The sequence below is a fragment of the Photinus pyralis genome, unplaced genomic scaffold, assembly GCF_008802855.1.
Source record: "Photinus pyralis isolate 1611_PpyrPB1 unplaced genomic scaffold, Ppyr1.3 Ppyr1.4_LG8, whole genome shotgun sequence".
In the NCBI taxonomy this organism is placed as follows: Eukaryota; Metazoa; Arthropoda; class Insecta; order Coleoptera; family Lampyridae; genus Photinus; species Photinus pyralis.
In genome coordinates, this window is record NW_022170819.1 from 31215031 (window position 1) to 31231601 (window position 16571).

General features: G+C 37.9%; 1 protein-coding gene across 6 annotated transcripts in view; it reads left to right on the forward strand.

Moving 5' to 3' along the window:
• The first annotated feature begins 4777 nt into the window (after nt 1-4777).
• LOC116179778 (prominin-like protein) overlaps nt 4778-16571 on the forward strand; it is a 72425-nt gene continuing 60631 nt past the window's right edge. For all 6 annotated transcript variants that reach the window (XM_031499613.1, XM_031499616.1, XM_031499615.1 and 3 more), the window contains exon 1: nt 4778-4950. The gene's annotated coding sequence lies outside the window, so the exon portion shown is untranslated. The remainder of the gene's footprint in view (nt 4951-16571) is intronic.

Here is a 16571-nt window from a genome sequence, read left to right on the forward strand (position 1 = left end):
TCAACTTTAAGTAAAAGTCCAAGTACAATTAAAGTTATCTTATTCCATGACTTTTTTATTCCTAACACTGGAGCTCTGCGTTTTATTTTATCGTTCATAATTATTAAAAGTATACTCCCTGTAACAGGTGGTGGCTTAGCCGTTTTCGAAAAGTATTGCTTCCAATTTGTATTTTATTCAACAAAAGAAAATTTCCACATGTACCTCTTCATCGCAAACGTGAACAAAAGTATGTCTGGCGATAACAAAAAACAAAGCGAGCGCGGTTGCCACGGTATCTTGAGACCTAAAAATTTCGTTTCGTTTCATACATGACAAACATGCAGGTTTACTATTCCTTTAGAAGGGCACGCTAGTCGAGGTCGTGATCTGAAAAAATGGCTCGCATGGAGGTACGGTATAGAATGAAGGGAGCAACGAATAGAAGAGGTAAAAGAAATTAAATATTTAGGGCAAACAAACAATGAGGTTAATGTGCAAATAAGAGAATTAAGGAAAAAGGGGCGGTGCGGTGGCGATGAGATAGGAATTTGTGAGAGAGAGAGTGGGTTCAAAAATGATTTTAGAACAAGAAAGTACCTGTTCGATGCAATGGTGAGAGGGATGTGCTAATGTACGGACCGGGGATATGGGGGGTGGAAGGAATGAGAGGAAATGGAAGAAGGACAAATAAGATTATAAATGGGTATTAGGGTTAAACGGACGGTCACCAAGGAAGAGGAAAGAACACAAAATGGAAGAGATAAGGATAGCGTCGGGCCGCAGGGCGGTTACAATAAAATACTAGGTTCGAGGAAAGGGGCGATAGAGAAAGCGAATTCGAGAAAGAATGCCTAGAAACGCGAATGAACACAAAAGGATTGTGGGAAGAACAAGGAGGAAAATATTTCGCTAGAAATGGAGACGGACGCTCCGAGGCAAAAGGGGGAGGGGAGTAGGAGAAAAGATGGAAAATCAACTGGCAAAAAGGGATGGGGATCGAGGAATCCAAATCTCTTACGCTCAAACTGTTTGAGATACAGACATGAAAATTAGAACGCTTCCAATTGAAACTATTTTATATACGGGGTGTGTAAATTAATTAATATGACTTATAATCTCACATTGTCTTTTTCAAGGAAACTGCTAACTTTTTTTCCACTCCTCATAGCGATTGTAGAACGTGGATATGGAATAGCATATGGTTGGTTACAGCCTTTTGAATCAGTGTCCCAAAACGATGTCCCTTTAGCTGATTTTCAACCTCGAGAAGAGGAAAAGTCACAAGGACTCAAGTCGGGTGATGAATAAGGAGGCTGAGGAGCAACAGAACTTCCTCGACAAGAAACGGGTCACTGAAATTGCTGTGTGACAAGGTGCATTGCCGCATGAATCATGATGCAACACCCAGGTGATTTTGATGTTTGGTCTCACACGCATGACCCTTTTCCGCAGTCTTTAAAGAACCTCTTAGTAAAAGTGTTGGTTGACTATCCCTTTCTGCAGGATATCCTGGCCGTCAAAAAACAAATCAGCATGCTTTTGATTTGGTACTTGTTCATTCCTTCTTTTTTGGCCTTGGAGATATTACCGTGTGCCATTCCATGCTCTAGCCTAGCGCTTGGTTTCCGGGTTTTACCCAAATACCGAAGTCACGTCACTTTGTGACCATATACGAGTATGTTTCAGGGAATGGGAATCTTTTTCAATCGATTCCAGAAAGTCAACGCACCTTCTGATGTCCTTTTTGGTCCTGAGAAACTCAAGAAAGGTGTTTCGGAATTCGGAACCATTTTGGCACACACCTTTTTTTTATCCTCAATTCATTGGTTAACAGCTGAGTTCAACTTTTGCCCAATGCCCACTCATTAATTGTCATTAATTTCAGAACACACAAGAAAAACCTGTTTCGCGAAACAAAGCACTACAGACAGTCTACAGACTACCCCTCCCCGCTACATTGCCAGTCTCATTAACTTTCTTTCATAGTCTAAGAACATATTTACCTCGTATTAATTTGAGGTTAAATTTTTTTACCCGTGGTTTTTGAGTGCGACCGCCATTTTGAATTTTTTATATGGCAACATAGCATAGGTCATGTGATTCGTCATTAGAAAGCTGTTTTTTTCTCTTTCTTAAAATCATGTAGGGATTGTGTTCTTTTAGAGAATAATCCTGAAAAATAAGAAAAACCTTGTCATACCTATATACCTATATTATTTCCAAATTTTCAAATAATTCGTTCGATGAAACGGTTTAATTTTCTTTTGGTGGATGTACGTGGGGCGCCTGGGCGGTTGCCTGCTCTGCTTAATGGTTAGTTAATCCGGCACTGGTTATAAAGCGAGAAGGAAGAAAAAATATTAAAACAATAGCGAAATTCAGATGCGAAAGAGAAATGGAGGCTAGAAGAAAAATGCAGAATATGCGGAGAGGAAGAAGAAGACACAGAACACAAACCTATGTTATGGGACTCCATACAGGAGGTGGATATCACACAGAAAAGTAGAAATGTTGTGCTGAATGAGGGTGAGGAGCGAGAAGTGGAAGACACGGACTTTAAAGAAAAGATTAGAGGAAAGAAAATGCATTTTAGTTTTATTTGATTGGGCTAGGAAACTTGGACTGTTTTCTTTAATCTACGAATAGCAAGGGACAATATTGCCCCTTTTATTAATGTATCGTCCTGTGGTGTTCCCATAGGGCAGGGGTCGGCAACCTATTGAAACGGAAGAGGCAAAAATTACAATTTACAAAATTCCCAGTTTTTAAAGAGCCACAACAAATTTTTGATTCAATATTATAGTATTTGGCTATATACACAGTGCCGGTTTACCGGTTAGGCACGGTAGGCACGTGCCTAGGGGCGCCGACCACTTAGGGGCGCCAGCCGCCAGTGCCACCACCAGGTATCGTACCATAAGAAGTATGCACACTGAATGGAAATTCCCATAACGATGTGCTTACGACTTTTTAAATTTAATTCCTTAGTGTTGATCATTTTTTACGACAAAGATTAACAGTAATTACACATTCATTTTGAAATGTGTACATTTATCTACTATATAAGAGGATATGAAAACTGAGAAGCTGCAATTTTTGTATCAAATTGATATACGTAATCGCAGTGCGAGACTACTATGAATTTTTTAAGAAATTCTCTCGGCAGAATGACACTTAATGAATTGGCACTTCTACACATGAATAGTGATATATTAGACCGCATAAATGTTGAGGAAATTTTGGATAAATTTGCTTCACAAAAGGCTAGAAAAAAATGTTTTAGAGAACTATGACTTTTTTATTATTTAAAAATACCTCTTTCGATTCAGTTATTATTTTTTGTTACCTATCTAAAAACGCAAATAATTTATTTTTCGTGAAATTATACTATTCCATTTATTTTCTATTAAAGACTAATTTTTTAATAAAGGATTTTTTTAGATGTCGGGTGGACGCTTAAAGGGCTGTGCCCTGGGGGAGAAAATGTTCCTAAACCGGCACTGTATATACAGGGTCCTGCAACAGTGCGTCGATTTTTCCTCCATAGCTGATACCTGGTAAAAAATATTGGTGGTTGCAGATCTACAGAAATTATTTCTGAATGTACAGGGTGTCCCATTCTTACGATGTCAATAAATAACTCATCTTTTTAAATAGAACATCCTGCATATTTTTACTTGTTTCAATGCCATTTGTTCAAAGTGCTATAACTATTCTTTTGGAACCACCACTATTTTATTTTGCTATTCGATTGTCTTTTGTGTTCTCTTCATAAGGGGTACCCTGTGCTTAAACCCCGCAGTTTTTATGTTATTCAATATTTTTCACAAAAATACCTTCTCATTAATTAATTACGTGTTTATACCACAGATTTAGTGTTTAAATCTGTGTTTATACATCGGAGTACGCTGCTATAATAAAAAACAAAAGAATACCAGAAAGTAAACAAGTGTCACAAATTAGATAATTATTTGCTGCAAGTGTACTTTTGATTTCGTAAACAAATAAGATTAATTAAAAAGGCGAATTTCGAACAAATGAACTAATTTTTTTAGATAAATTCGGAGAGCCGCAACTTTATATCAAAAGAGCCGCAGGTTGCCGACCCCTGCCATAGGGTATACTCCATATACGCTGTATACTCTCAAGAATTTTATAGACATATGGCGTATACTCTCAATCAAGGCGCCACTGGAGATGATAATTATACATCAAGCGAATTGAAGGTCGTTATGTTATCCACAAACACTTTTTTTACCAATTTAGAGAGCTGAAATTGCATTACGTTTTGAGTATCAAATTTTTATAAATGTGTCAGGGGATGACCCCCTGCCCCCTCGTGTTTTAAAGGGAGCAACACCACCACCGGCTCAACTGAGTACACTCTCAAAGAAATTGATGGGAACATCACTGTGACTGTGTATATCCCTAGATTAGGTTGCTGTGGTTTTACTTACACAACAACCGTCAACCACAAAGTGCTGCATGCATTTAATTAACTTCTGACAATTCTTCCCAGTTAGAGATTGTTGCTTTACTTCTCATAATTATTAATAAGTAAGCGCTTTTGTTAGTATTATTGTAATTTTGAACCTGCGGAAAGTACACATTGTACTTTTACAAAAAAATGTATTGCCCCGAATATATTCCGAGAGTTCGGTAATCGCAATCTGTGCGCGTAATATATTTGAAGCATGCTGTATATCATCGGAATATCAGTCGCCCTTCTTTAATGAGCAAAAGAGATGAAGCATAAATGTCAGCGGTCATGCGCTCGAATGTCAGATTCTCGCCAGTGCGCGTTTTAGTTTGCTGGTGTTCGCGGTGCGTTGCGCTTGTATCGTACGTAAACAGTTAAATTAATTTTAGGATCACTTGTGAATAAACATAAACAAACATCCAGCAGTTTTAATTAGCGTTTACATCGTTACAGTGTGCTCGCACTTTAATTCGGATATAAAACTTAAGGTGAGCCGTTTGATCTTTCTCTTATCACCTCTAAATGTAAACAAGATGTTAATATTTATGACTCTTTCGTGCCTTCCAGTTATCGAGGCACGAAATGAACCTGTTGTTGAGCGTTAACGTTAATAGGGGTTGGTTCATTGACTTTTTCTTTGTATGTAAACAGAAAGACTAATTTCTGTCTATTGACGAACTGTCAAGACTGTGTTGCAAAAGGTTGATAACCGTTGACAGTATCGACTTGGAGGTAGGTATGGTATTAATAGGCGGACGAAGATTAGTAGGAAGTACCATTTATTTTTAGTTGACATTCATTGCAGTAGTAATACAAGGTGAGCTTCGTTAAGTAAATGGCATTAATAGTGTAGGATGCAGAAATGTGATTCATCCGTGTATTTATGGCGATGGCTACAGAAGTGCATAACAAAGAAGTTATCTTGGTGTAGTAGTTCGTCGAAAATGTCGTAATTATGACTAGAAAGGATTGACGACCTTTAACAGCAGTAATCTTGCGGTCTCTCGCTCATTTTGAGGCGTGTTCACACAATTCAACTGTGTTCCGATCCATTAACTTTATCGATAGTCATAATCAATGAGAACTGTATGATTCATAAACAGAAAACCAGTTAATTTGGGGAAATTTGGTTTTCCGTTTTCGTCATATCGGTACTTACCTACCTGGAGGCTATCTCGGAGGCTATAATGTGTAATCCTAATAAAGAAGCTCTTCATGAAACAAGCTTAATTTTTAGTGTTGAGATCGAAGGGTTAATCAGGCTTGCAAAAAGAGGGAATTTGGGCTCATTGCGGGAGTTTGGGATGAATTGCAAAGGATTTACTGCGGAACTTTGGCGGCACAAATCTCGTGACTAGATGAATTGGTCAGTGCCGTAAAAAGTTCGTAGGCAGAAGCCAAAATAACCCAAACGTTAGTGTTTTGTTTCTTTATGTTTGTTATTTTCAAATCCGCGGTATTGTCTCAATTCGAAATATGGTGCCGCAATATTGGCATGCATCCTATACGAATCTGCAAGGTTTCGACAAGAAATAATAGGTTTTCATGAGGTACATTTTTGTTGTTTCAGTAGGTACCTACATGTTTTATTTTCAATACGAAAGTTGCTAATAAAACGTTTCTTTTTTGCAGAGATTCTTACGGTACATTGTTAATATAGTATGATAGATAGAAGACTTAAAGCATACGTTCTGGCCCCGGTTCTGGCCGAGGTTCTGGCATGGGCACCAATTACGTCAGTGACTCAGTGTATAATGTATAGGTCACTTTTGGCAAAAATGGCGTTAGCTTTTCAAATGTGTTGATGCGCTATCCCGAAATTAAGATTCTCCGTAAATGCTTATTTCCCCTGACATTTTATGAAATCGTCATTTTAAACGCAATCTCCGATTAAACGATGTTAGTTTCAGTAAAAAAGTTATCACAAAACCATCGTTTTTAAGAACCTTTGTTAGTTGGCCATGACTGGTCGTCATGGCGGTGAAAAAAAAAACAATAGAAAATTAAAAAATGACGAGGCATGGCTAACATGATTCTTAAAACCGTATACTTAATACATAGCATTTTTCCAATAAAAAATACTCGAAAAAATATTAAATTGCCAATATTTCGAAAACTGAAAATGTTTTGAATAGGCTCGGGAATAGGCTACTTCCGAGGCTCCTTCATACAAAGTTGCCCTTATTTTTGTACACTTAATGAGGCAATTATAAAAAGAGAGGGTTTCCGTTAAAAAAATCACGTTTAACGATTTTTTCAATTCAATTTTCAATGTTTTTGAACCCCCTACCAAACCCAAGAATTCCCTCGACAATTCCGATACGGAAAAAGTGGGAATTATGATTTGGGCTGCAAACCTCATTTTTGAAATAGGTCAAAAACGTCCAAATTTAGATATAGGATATGAATTACTTCGAATCTTAAGTATGAAATTATATATAGGGTGTTCCATTTAAAATAAGTAAATTGGCATTCCAACTTCCGGTAATGTCATCAACTTGAGGGATTGATGAATATTTTAGATGAATTCTTGTTATCGTCATTACTCATTAGTATGCTGCGAGGTATGCTGTCAACTTTTGAAAATATTCCCAAGTCTTCTTTTCCAGATATAGATAGCGGACATTCGTCGTGGGACACCCTGTATCAGTTCTAAATCTTCCAAGTTTTAGGTTCGAAATCCTCGAGTAAATCATAAATACTCCCTCGAATACTCCTCTTGAGTGTCTGTTTAAAACATATTGTAAGGATAAGTTTCAGCATAAAATGGTTTCAAAAAACTGTTTTTTTTTGTGTTTTTCTGCATATAAGGACGTTGAAGATGGGGTCGCTGGACGAACTTTTTTTGGTCCGCTCAGACCCTTTTGATTATGTGCCAAATTTGATGTGGACTGGTCCAGACGCCTATAGCTAATATCCGACAGGCAGACATACAAACATGGCTTTTATTCTCGCTTTTATTAAGGATCCTCAGATCCTTTATAGTTTTGTATTGTCGTCCGTCCGTCCGTCCGTCCGTCCGTCCGTCCGTGTGCGCTCTAACTCTTTTTAAAAGTGGCCGATTGTGTTGAAATTTGGTATACGGGTACGTTGGACATTAAGAACGGACGCTATTGATTTTCAGGAAGCTGGTTCAACAGGAACAAAAGTTATACGACTTCGAGTGAATCGGGAACAGGAAAAACTGCGAACTCAATATAATAAAAATTAACATATTTCATTCCCTAGGTCATGTATCGGGTTGGGACTTCCGCTAGATTATTCCCTATGACTCTTAGATGTGTAACAATTCAATATAACTCTTCTCTGTGGTCTCGGTCAAAAGTTTTAGAGCAAAATGTACCCAAAATTATTCTTTACACATGAATTTAGAGTTGTAAAAGCTTTCAAACGCATTATCTTGATGCTGAAAGAGTTGATAACGTGCACGTTTGCATGTGTGTGATTCAAAAATGTTAAATTATTTTTCTGAGGCCACATGGATTTTGATCAAAATATGTCAAAATCGTTAATTATGCACCAAGATCGTTGGGAAAAAGACTACGCGCATTATCTCAATGCCCAAGACATGAATTTGATGCATTTTTGGCGACCACGTGGATTTTGATCAAAACATGTCAAAATCGTTATTTATGCACCAAGAGCGTTGGGAAAAAGACTACGCGCATTATCTCAATGCCCAAGACATAAATTTGATGCATTTTTGGCGACCACGTGGATTTTGATCAAAACATGTCAAAATCGTTATTTATGCACCAAGATCGTTGGGAAAAGACTAGGCGCATTATCTCAATGCCCAAGACATGAATTTGATGCATTTTTGGCGACCACGTGGATTTTGATCAAAACATGTCAAAATCGTTATTTATGCACCAAGAGCGTTGGGAAAAAGACTAAGCGCATTATCTCAATGCCCAAGACATGAATTTGATGCATTTTTGGCGACCACGTGGATTTTGATCAAAACATGTCAAAATCGTTATTTATGCACCAAGATCATTGGGAAAAAGACTAGGCGCATTATCTCAATGCCCAAGACATGAATTTGATGAATTTTTGGCGAAAACGTGGATTTTGATCAAAACATGTCAAAATCGTTATTTATGCACCAAGATCGTTGGGAAAAAGATCAAGAGCATTATCTCAATGATCTAAACATGAATTTGATCTATTTTTATGGACCACATGGATTTTGATCAAAACATGTCAAAATCGTTATTTATGCACCAAGATCGTTGGGAAAAAAACCAAGAGCATTATCTCAAAGCCCAAGACATGAATTTGATGCATTTTTGTTAACTATAAAATGTATTTTGTAAGATTAAAATAAATTGTCGTTAAAAGTGATTGTAATACTGAGGATCCTTCGATATTTCGTTGTATCGGTTTATTATATACCGATTTTGGTTGAGACTGCAGTGTATCCTCAGCTGTTTTTAATAATACCACAAACAGAATCAATCTGATAACATTCGTTTTGAGATACAGGGTAAAAAACGAAAAGTTTGCTTTTTTGGAATGGTATTGAACGAGGTATCGAATCTTACTATACCCATGTAAGATAGAAAAAAGGTAAAAACTGTACATCCTAGATATTTTTACGAGTAATTTAACGTAGAAATCAATGAACGAACTACCGTTTCTGAGATTTAACCCAAAGTTGGTATTTTTTAAATGCAACACCCTGTATATCTTCACGTGAATTTTTTGCATTCTTTTTCCTGATTACATTGATGTATCGTATCATTTTTTTTATTTTAGCCATGAACCAAAAATGAAAACCTTATTTTTTACAGTGTTTAATTAGTAGGTCATGGATTCATGGAGATTTTGTTTTGTTTATTGCATCCATGGCAGCCGTTACCAATCAATAAATGTAGAAACATGTCATTTCAAAATTTTGAAATATAATATAATATACACTTGTGTTTTCGAGATGAGGATGTCTATCATAGAAATCTCGGAACCCATAAAAGGTATTGCTGTGGCCAGGGCCGGACTGGGTGGGTAAGGGCCCCGGGCGCTCCATGACCAAAAGGCCCCCAAACTCATGGACCCCCCCCCTCCCGAAAAAGAAGACAAGCGATTTGCAGATTGTTTTAATTGTATTTCAAACAACTTGCCGAACAGTATTGCCACACGTACGCCACACGTTTGGATCGAGCGAGGAGGGGGGAGCGCTGCCGCAGCAAGCGAGCGAGCCCAGTTGACTCGCTACTCCACATCGCGGAGCCTCGGGTAGCTGGATTAGCGCTTAGGGGGGCCCCGCGGCGGAGGCTCCGTTTCGCGGTTTCACGAGGGCCTCGTCCAGGGTCCCCGATGGCGCGGGGCCCCGGCCGCTCGGGCGGCCTAGCGGCCTGGGCCAGTCCGGCCCTGGTTGTGGCCTTTAAATTTCGGGCTAATTATCTACAACAAACCTTACCATCTTTTTGATGCAATTTCAAAACGAACGACCTCGGTCTCGAACTTGGCACAAAGCGATTTTAAATGGTCAACACATAGGCCATGGGTAAATTTCTATGAAAACAAACGTTTTTTTTTTCAGATTAAAAAGCGTTATCTCCATACAATTACCTTAATCTTTTATAAAATAAACGAAAACTTAATAAATCACCCCGGAGCTGTCACAAATGCATTAGCACAAGAAAAGGAGATAGACATTTTTCTTAACCTTAACAATTCCAATAAATGCTCTTTCTTTTACAATGAAAAAATCAACAAAAATCGGACTGTGTTTATTCGTAGATAATCCCACAAAATTGATTAAATGAGTTGTAATGAGCTATTGGTTATTAATTAAACGGCGCACAGTCACTTCAAATGCATAGATTTGAATATTAACGTCCCAAACTAAAGCTCAAAGGCTTAAAGAAAGCCAGAAAATTCCGAATACTTCCGAAGCTCGTTCTGAAGATGTCAGAAAGAGCGAAATTTGCCTATTTTGGTTTTATTTTTTTCGGGTGACATTTGAATAGGTCACTTTTTGGGCTTTACAAGATATCGTGGAGAGATTTTCAATACGTTTCGTTTCGGAGAAATCATCAACTTTATTTTTTATATGGCCCGTAGTAGCTGTAGTCCCCTTCCATCAACAACCTCAACAATAGACATGTCTTGTCCAGAAGATTCATTTTGCCTTTGTGAGTACTGTCTGTGATTGGTAGAAACTCGGGTAGAAATGAATTTCTTCCGTTGACCCTTTCATTAGAGTACCTACCATGAACCCCCCCCCCCACGTATTTATTTTTGAAACCCTTTCATAATTAAGTGCTAATTTAGTGCTCAGTTTAAAAATTCTTGCCCTCGCCGTTTGGCACAAAAGTAGATTTTAATTGGACGAAGCTAGCTATTATACCTAATCACGTATTCTTCGACGTACTTTGTTTTTAATTAAACCACCTAATTAGCACCAAAGTATACGAGGATTTTGGCGTTTGAAATATTAACGTATGTGCATTTTTTTCCATGGGGGCCACTGACCACTAAATCACCACCTAATTAGCACTTAATTATGAAAAGTGGTTTCAAAAAAATAAATGGGAGGGGGGGGGAGGTAACCTAATGGACATATATTGCACACATATGGCTGTAGTGGTTCTAAATAACATGTTTTGATAATTGAGGGGGGGGGGGGAAACACATTTTACCCATCGTAGTATTCTAATTGGTTGAATTGGTTTATACAAACTCGAGTACAAACTATAGCCTTCCTTCGCGACTTCTTTTCGAGATGGGTTGGGGGGGGGGGGTTATGGTAGGTACTCTAAAACGGAGTGTGAGAGGAGGATACTTTCAAAGGGCGATTGGAACGTCTAGACATATGTACTGCCGATATGAAAACTTAGTCGGCTGCCTTAGTTACCATGGATACAATAAACAAAACAAAATCTTCACGAATCAATGGTCTACTTGAGGGTCTACTATTTAAAAATCGTAAAAAATAGGGTTTTTATTTTTGGTTCGTGGCTAAAATTTAAAAAAATATGGGTTATGATACATCAGTGTGATCAGATAGTTAAGATATACAGGGCGTTGTTAGAAAATACTAAATTGGGTCAAATCTCAGAAACGGTGATCCAACATTTTTTTCACTACGCCACTGGATTCTACGTAAAAATATCTAAAGTAGGCAGTTTTTGTATCTAACATGGGTGGTCAAATATACTGTGTCCAAGATAACGATCTTCGAACCGTAGAAGATACGAGGATGGACAAATTAGAGAAAAGCTGCGTACAGCTCGTTTATTCCTCGAAGAATCATGACAATTTCAGTGTAAGATGCGCAGTAAACAGTGGCCGATACTGGTGGGGAAATAGTCATTACTAATTGATATAAAATGGGCAGAATTTCCTGGTTTACTGTTTAGTTAATGTACTTAGTAGTAAGAGATTATGTATTAATAATAAAATTTGTCAAGTTGTTTTAAGGCAGTCGTCTCGCGTACAGGTTATCTTTTTCTTTCCTAATGCGTTCGCACTCGCTAGCTTTGCGCATTGAGTGAAAGTTTCGCGCTTCTTCGACGAGTAGATAAGCTGTAATTAAAGAGTCATCATGCTTTAAATAAAACCAGTGTAATTCCGATTACTTCCGAAGGTATGCCCGAAAAACACCGAAATTTGCCGATTTCGTTGTGCGAGAATACCCATTGCACATCGAAAATTTGTCTCGTCTAGTCTATAGCTCGGTCTATAGGTATTCTCGCACTATTTGGGCGTTGTGCGCAGGTGCACCATCTTGTTGAACGGTTTCCAACTTTTGTTTTTTTTTGTGTATGCCCGAGTGTGTACTGTATATCGTTGCATTCGTAATAAAAAAATGCTACCCAATACAGTGTGTACTTTTTTTACGGCCCATATAAAAAAAATAAAGTTAATGATTTCTTCGAAACGATACGTATCAAAATTATATCAACGGTGTCTTGTAGAGCTCAAAAGTGGTAATGAGAAAGTAGTTTTGTTGTGTCTTGCTGTTCAAATATCATCAGAAAAAATAAAAATGACATCGGCAAATTTCGGTTTTTCTGGCATATCTTCGGTAATAATCGGAAATCTCTGGTTTTCTTTAAAGCATGATAATAACTCTTCGATTGCGCATCTTTTCTCTAGTTTGAGCATCGTCGTATCTGCTATGGTCTCGGAGATCGCCATTCTTATCTTGGACACAGTGTACAATAACATTCCAAAAAGTCAAACTTTTCCACCCTGTATCTCGGAGACAAACGTAGGTAAATTGTTCCTGTTTGTGTATTAAAAGTTTCACAAAAAAGTGGCACAACACAGGGTCGCAAAAACGGCAAGTCTTTAAAAACAGCTGAGATATACTGTTGTCCCAACCAAAATAGGACACACGGTATAACTTTTTGCAATTTTCGATAATGGTGTGCCAACTTATCATCTCTGATTTACATATGTGGTGAATTTAAAATTCAAGTAGAGATAAATGACAAATAGTTATGTTCCTCTCACCTCAAGGCTCAATGGAATATACGCGTTCTTTAAATGGAAAGTATTGTGCGGTTTTCGATAAGATTTGTCAGTTCTTCCTGGTACCGCTAAGCAGGAAACTGCGAGAGAGATAGCGGTTCATTTGAATGCAATCGTTCATTAACTTTAAGTGGTTAGTAATGTTTTTTTTTACTAATTATGTTGGTATCTCCTTTGTGGGAATGTTGATTTTAGCGCCAACGTTTCCAAGACTACGCGATATGTTTTGTTGGGGCTTTCTTCGCGGTGAAACAGGACATTGTTACCGGAAACACCGACATTGTGACGAAAAATGCGTGGAAATGTAAGGTCGTAAATCGTCGGCGTAATTTATGCAGATCACTTTTGATTAAAGCCGGTAATTCAAACCTGACCCCGATTTGGTTTTGCTCCAAGAGTCGCTTTCTTTAATGCAAAAGCAACACACGCGGCGAATTTAATTAGTCAAGTGTTGAGCAGCTGGAGGATTTCTCATTCATAAATTAAAACTTCTTAGTAGTTTTGAGATCTTTGACACAAACGAAGCGGTCGTATGAAAAGGTCAGGATAAAGTACCCTTGTAATTAATACAACATTTTAAAACGCTTTTGCCCCCGACTTCTCTTCGTGTGTCTGTCTGGCTACCTAGACCACCTATGGGTTTTCGCCTACGTAAATCTGTTGGGACAGTCGTAGGCATAGGCGATAATGTAGCGAATATTCTAGAAATCCAGCGAGACATCGGGTCGCCACTTGCCGTCTTTGAGTCAAGACAAACTGGCGTTTTTGACGCACTCCTTAACCAGCGTCGCACTCGGAAACCATTCGTCGAAAAATTTATTAAAATCTCAAAAATGCTTTAGCGGGCTCCCGTTACAAAATTTGAATATGGAACTTTGTATTTTGAATCTTAAAAGTTTGAATCAAGAATCTAAAAATTCTAGTCCAGAAAGTGACTCTACCCTCGTTTGAATGATGAATCGTAAGTTTTGAGCCTTGGAACTTTGACTTTTAAAACCGTGAATTTTTAATCTTGAAACTTCTGGAACCTTTGTAACATTAATTAATATTGAAGTCGTGTACACCATTTAAACATGTAATTTTATACCTAACATATGAACGAAACAAATTGATAAAATTGGCAGGTGTTTTCTTTGTGTAAAATTTCTTTGGGGTTTGTTTCTTAGGCATTCTTTTTGAATAAAATGGATAATTTTTTTCTGTATTTTCGTATGTGGTGTTTGATTAACATTTGTGTTGGGGAAAGTTAGGGTTTAAATAAGGTGTTTGCAATTGTTTTAAAATTTTGTCACGTGTGTTTATGAACCCAGTAAATTTGGAGTCTCTTGTTCATTTCAGTAACCTTTGGATGTTACCAGGTTGTTTTTTGTGTACCCTCAGGTGCGTGATCAGGTTCTGAACGCTGTGTGCTTTATCCCACTTCGTGACAAAACACGCAAAGATAATGTTCGGGGTGATGGAATGAGATTTGACGATTAACTCGACGGTTTGTACAATAAATTAATTTCAATTGATGAAAACATAGCACTTGAATTGAATGACTCATCCTTTCTTCTGCCTTCTGTCCCGATGAACAAAAAGAAGTTGCATATGTTTGACTTAGAGAAAGGTGACGTAATTGCGTGCGTTTAGACACGGCGAGCAGTTGTAGTTACATGGAGGATGTTGTAATACCGTCTGGTGCGAGTGCACTGACATGTAGCGGAGGTAATGATAAAGAAGCGCCAACATCCTTTGTTTCGCCACCGGTATCCGTTTTTATTGGCGGGCGTCAGTGTCATTACCAAGCCTTTTAAGATTTGCTAATTACCTGCGCGTTCGCTTTGTTGATTGCTCAGTATCCGTGCAACGTTAGTAGTTTAAATCCCATTTGCAATTAGAACAGGTGTTAAATATCTTTTATTGCTGTAACTGTTTGTTTCCTATTACGACATTCGTTTTATTTATGTTCTTCCTTTCGCTTGGCGGCCGCCAGATGCGTCGTGGCGCAACGGACCCTTGTTTGGGCGACCATTGTTTGTTATTCATAATTACACGGAGTATTACCTTGTGATGAAAGATGGAAATTACACTATTTTGACTTTAGCACCAGACACCATTGAAGGGGTCCCACAGGGAACCACACCTGCAGCTACTGTTCAATCCATTTGCACATATAATGTCATTAGTTCCCGCACTATTGATCGAATCAAAATTGCGCTGTTCTTGACTTAGGAGGCTTCCGTGTATTAAATTCCGCAACATTCCGTCCGAAAGATGAACTAAACTTCTCCCAATTGATATTAAATTACCCTCAAAGAGCGCCAATAAGAGAGGTTCCTCAAGGTTCGCTATTGGAACCACTACATGTTGATGTTCGATTGGCGCGACGTCAAATGGGGTAAATCGAAAGTAAGGTTGAAGAAAACCGGAGGATGTTTAGAGTTTTCTTTGCGATACCGATGTCGGTATTCGTAATGAGGAGACAGATGACACGATGAGAAGTAGGTGAGTTGCAAAAGTTTGCATAATTGATACCAAATACCGAATGCAATAGGCGATTATGTATATAAGTAGGTAGGCGTGGTTGTCATACATTACTCGAACCGGTGTTCAACGTAAATTTGAGTACGTGATCTATTTATTGACAAATAATTAATAATGAATTTTTAACAGTCGTAACGTAAATGGATTGATTTATAACGTGTAAACACGGGCGCGAACTATTTATCAGCACAACGTCGATGTTGGTACTAACCGAGGTACTATTGAACCAAACACAATTAAACCTGCTTATATAGCAAACAATAATCTTTCTAGAACATTCTGGAATAAACACATCGCATTTCCCGGAAAGAATGCGGGATATGCTACTATTCTCTTATGACGGCTGCTGCCGCCCCGATGTCTGGAATACTCGATCTAACATTCTAACTTCCCTACACATTTCCAAAACATTTGACATTTTTAAAACTCCCGACACTTCCAAAAACACATACGAGTTTCTGAAATATAGCCAACATCTTCAAAAATGTTTCACGAACTTACAGTTATTGTTTATATACCTACTTAATTATACAGGGTGTTAATACTAAGTCGTTACACCCGTAAACGGCCGTTAAACAACTATTCTTAGTTTCAGTTTTTGATTTGGTGCCCCGGTTCGTTATTGGCGTTTTTTTGTTTTTCGAAAAATCGTTATAACTCCCCCTTAACTCCCTTATGTTAAGGACTATTGAAAAGAAAATTTTTTAAACTATCTTTTAGCTCTAAAACATTTGTATTTACAATTATTTTTTATTTTTTCAAATAATAAAATGGGCGTATTTCAAAATGACGTCACCTGATGTGACGTCAGACACTATCCATCGTAATGCTGTATCGTATTTGTTGCACTCATTATTTCAAATAATTTAACAAAAGTTTACTTTATTTTTAAATGCGGAAAAAATACTCGGGTAAGATTTGCCTTTATTGAGTATTTCAAACTGTTCATTACATTGTAGCGAATATTCTAGAAGTTCCGATAGACATCGAGGCACCATGAAAGATTAGTCATCGGCGATAACAAACGAAAGCGAATGTGGCACATTCTTTCCGGGAAATGTGGCATGTTTGTGCGAGAACATTCTATAGTATTCGGGAA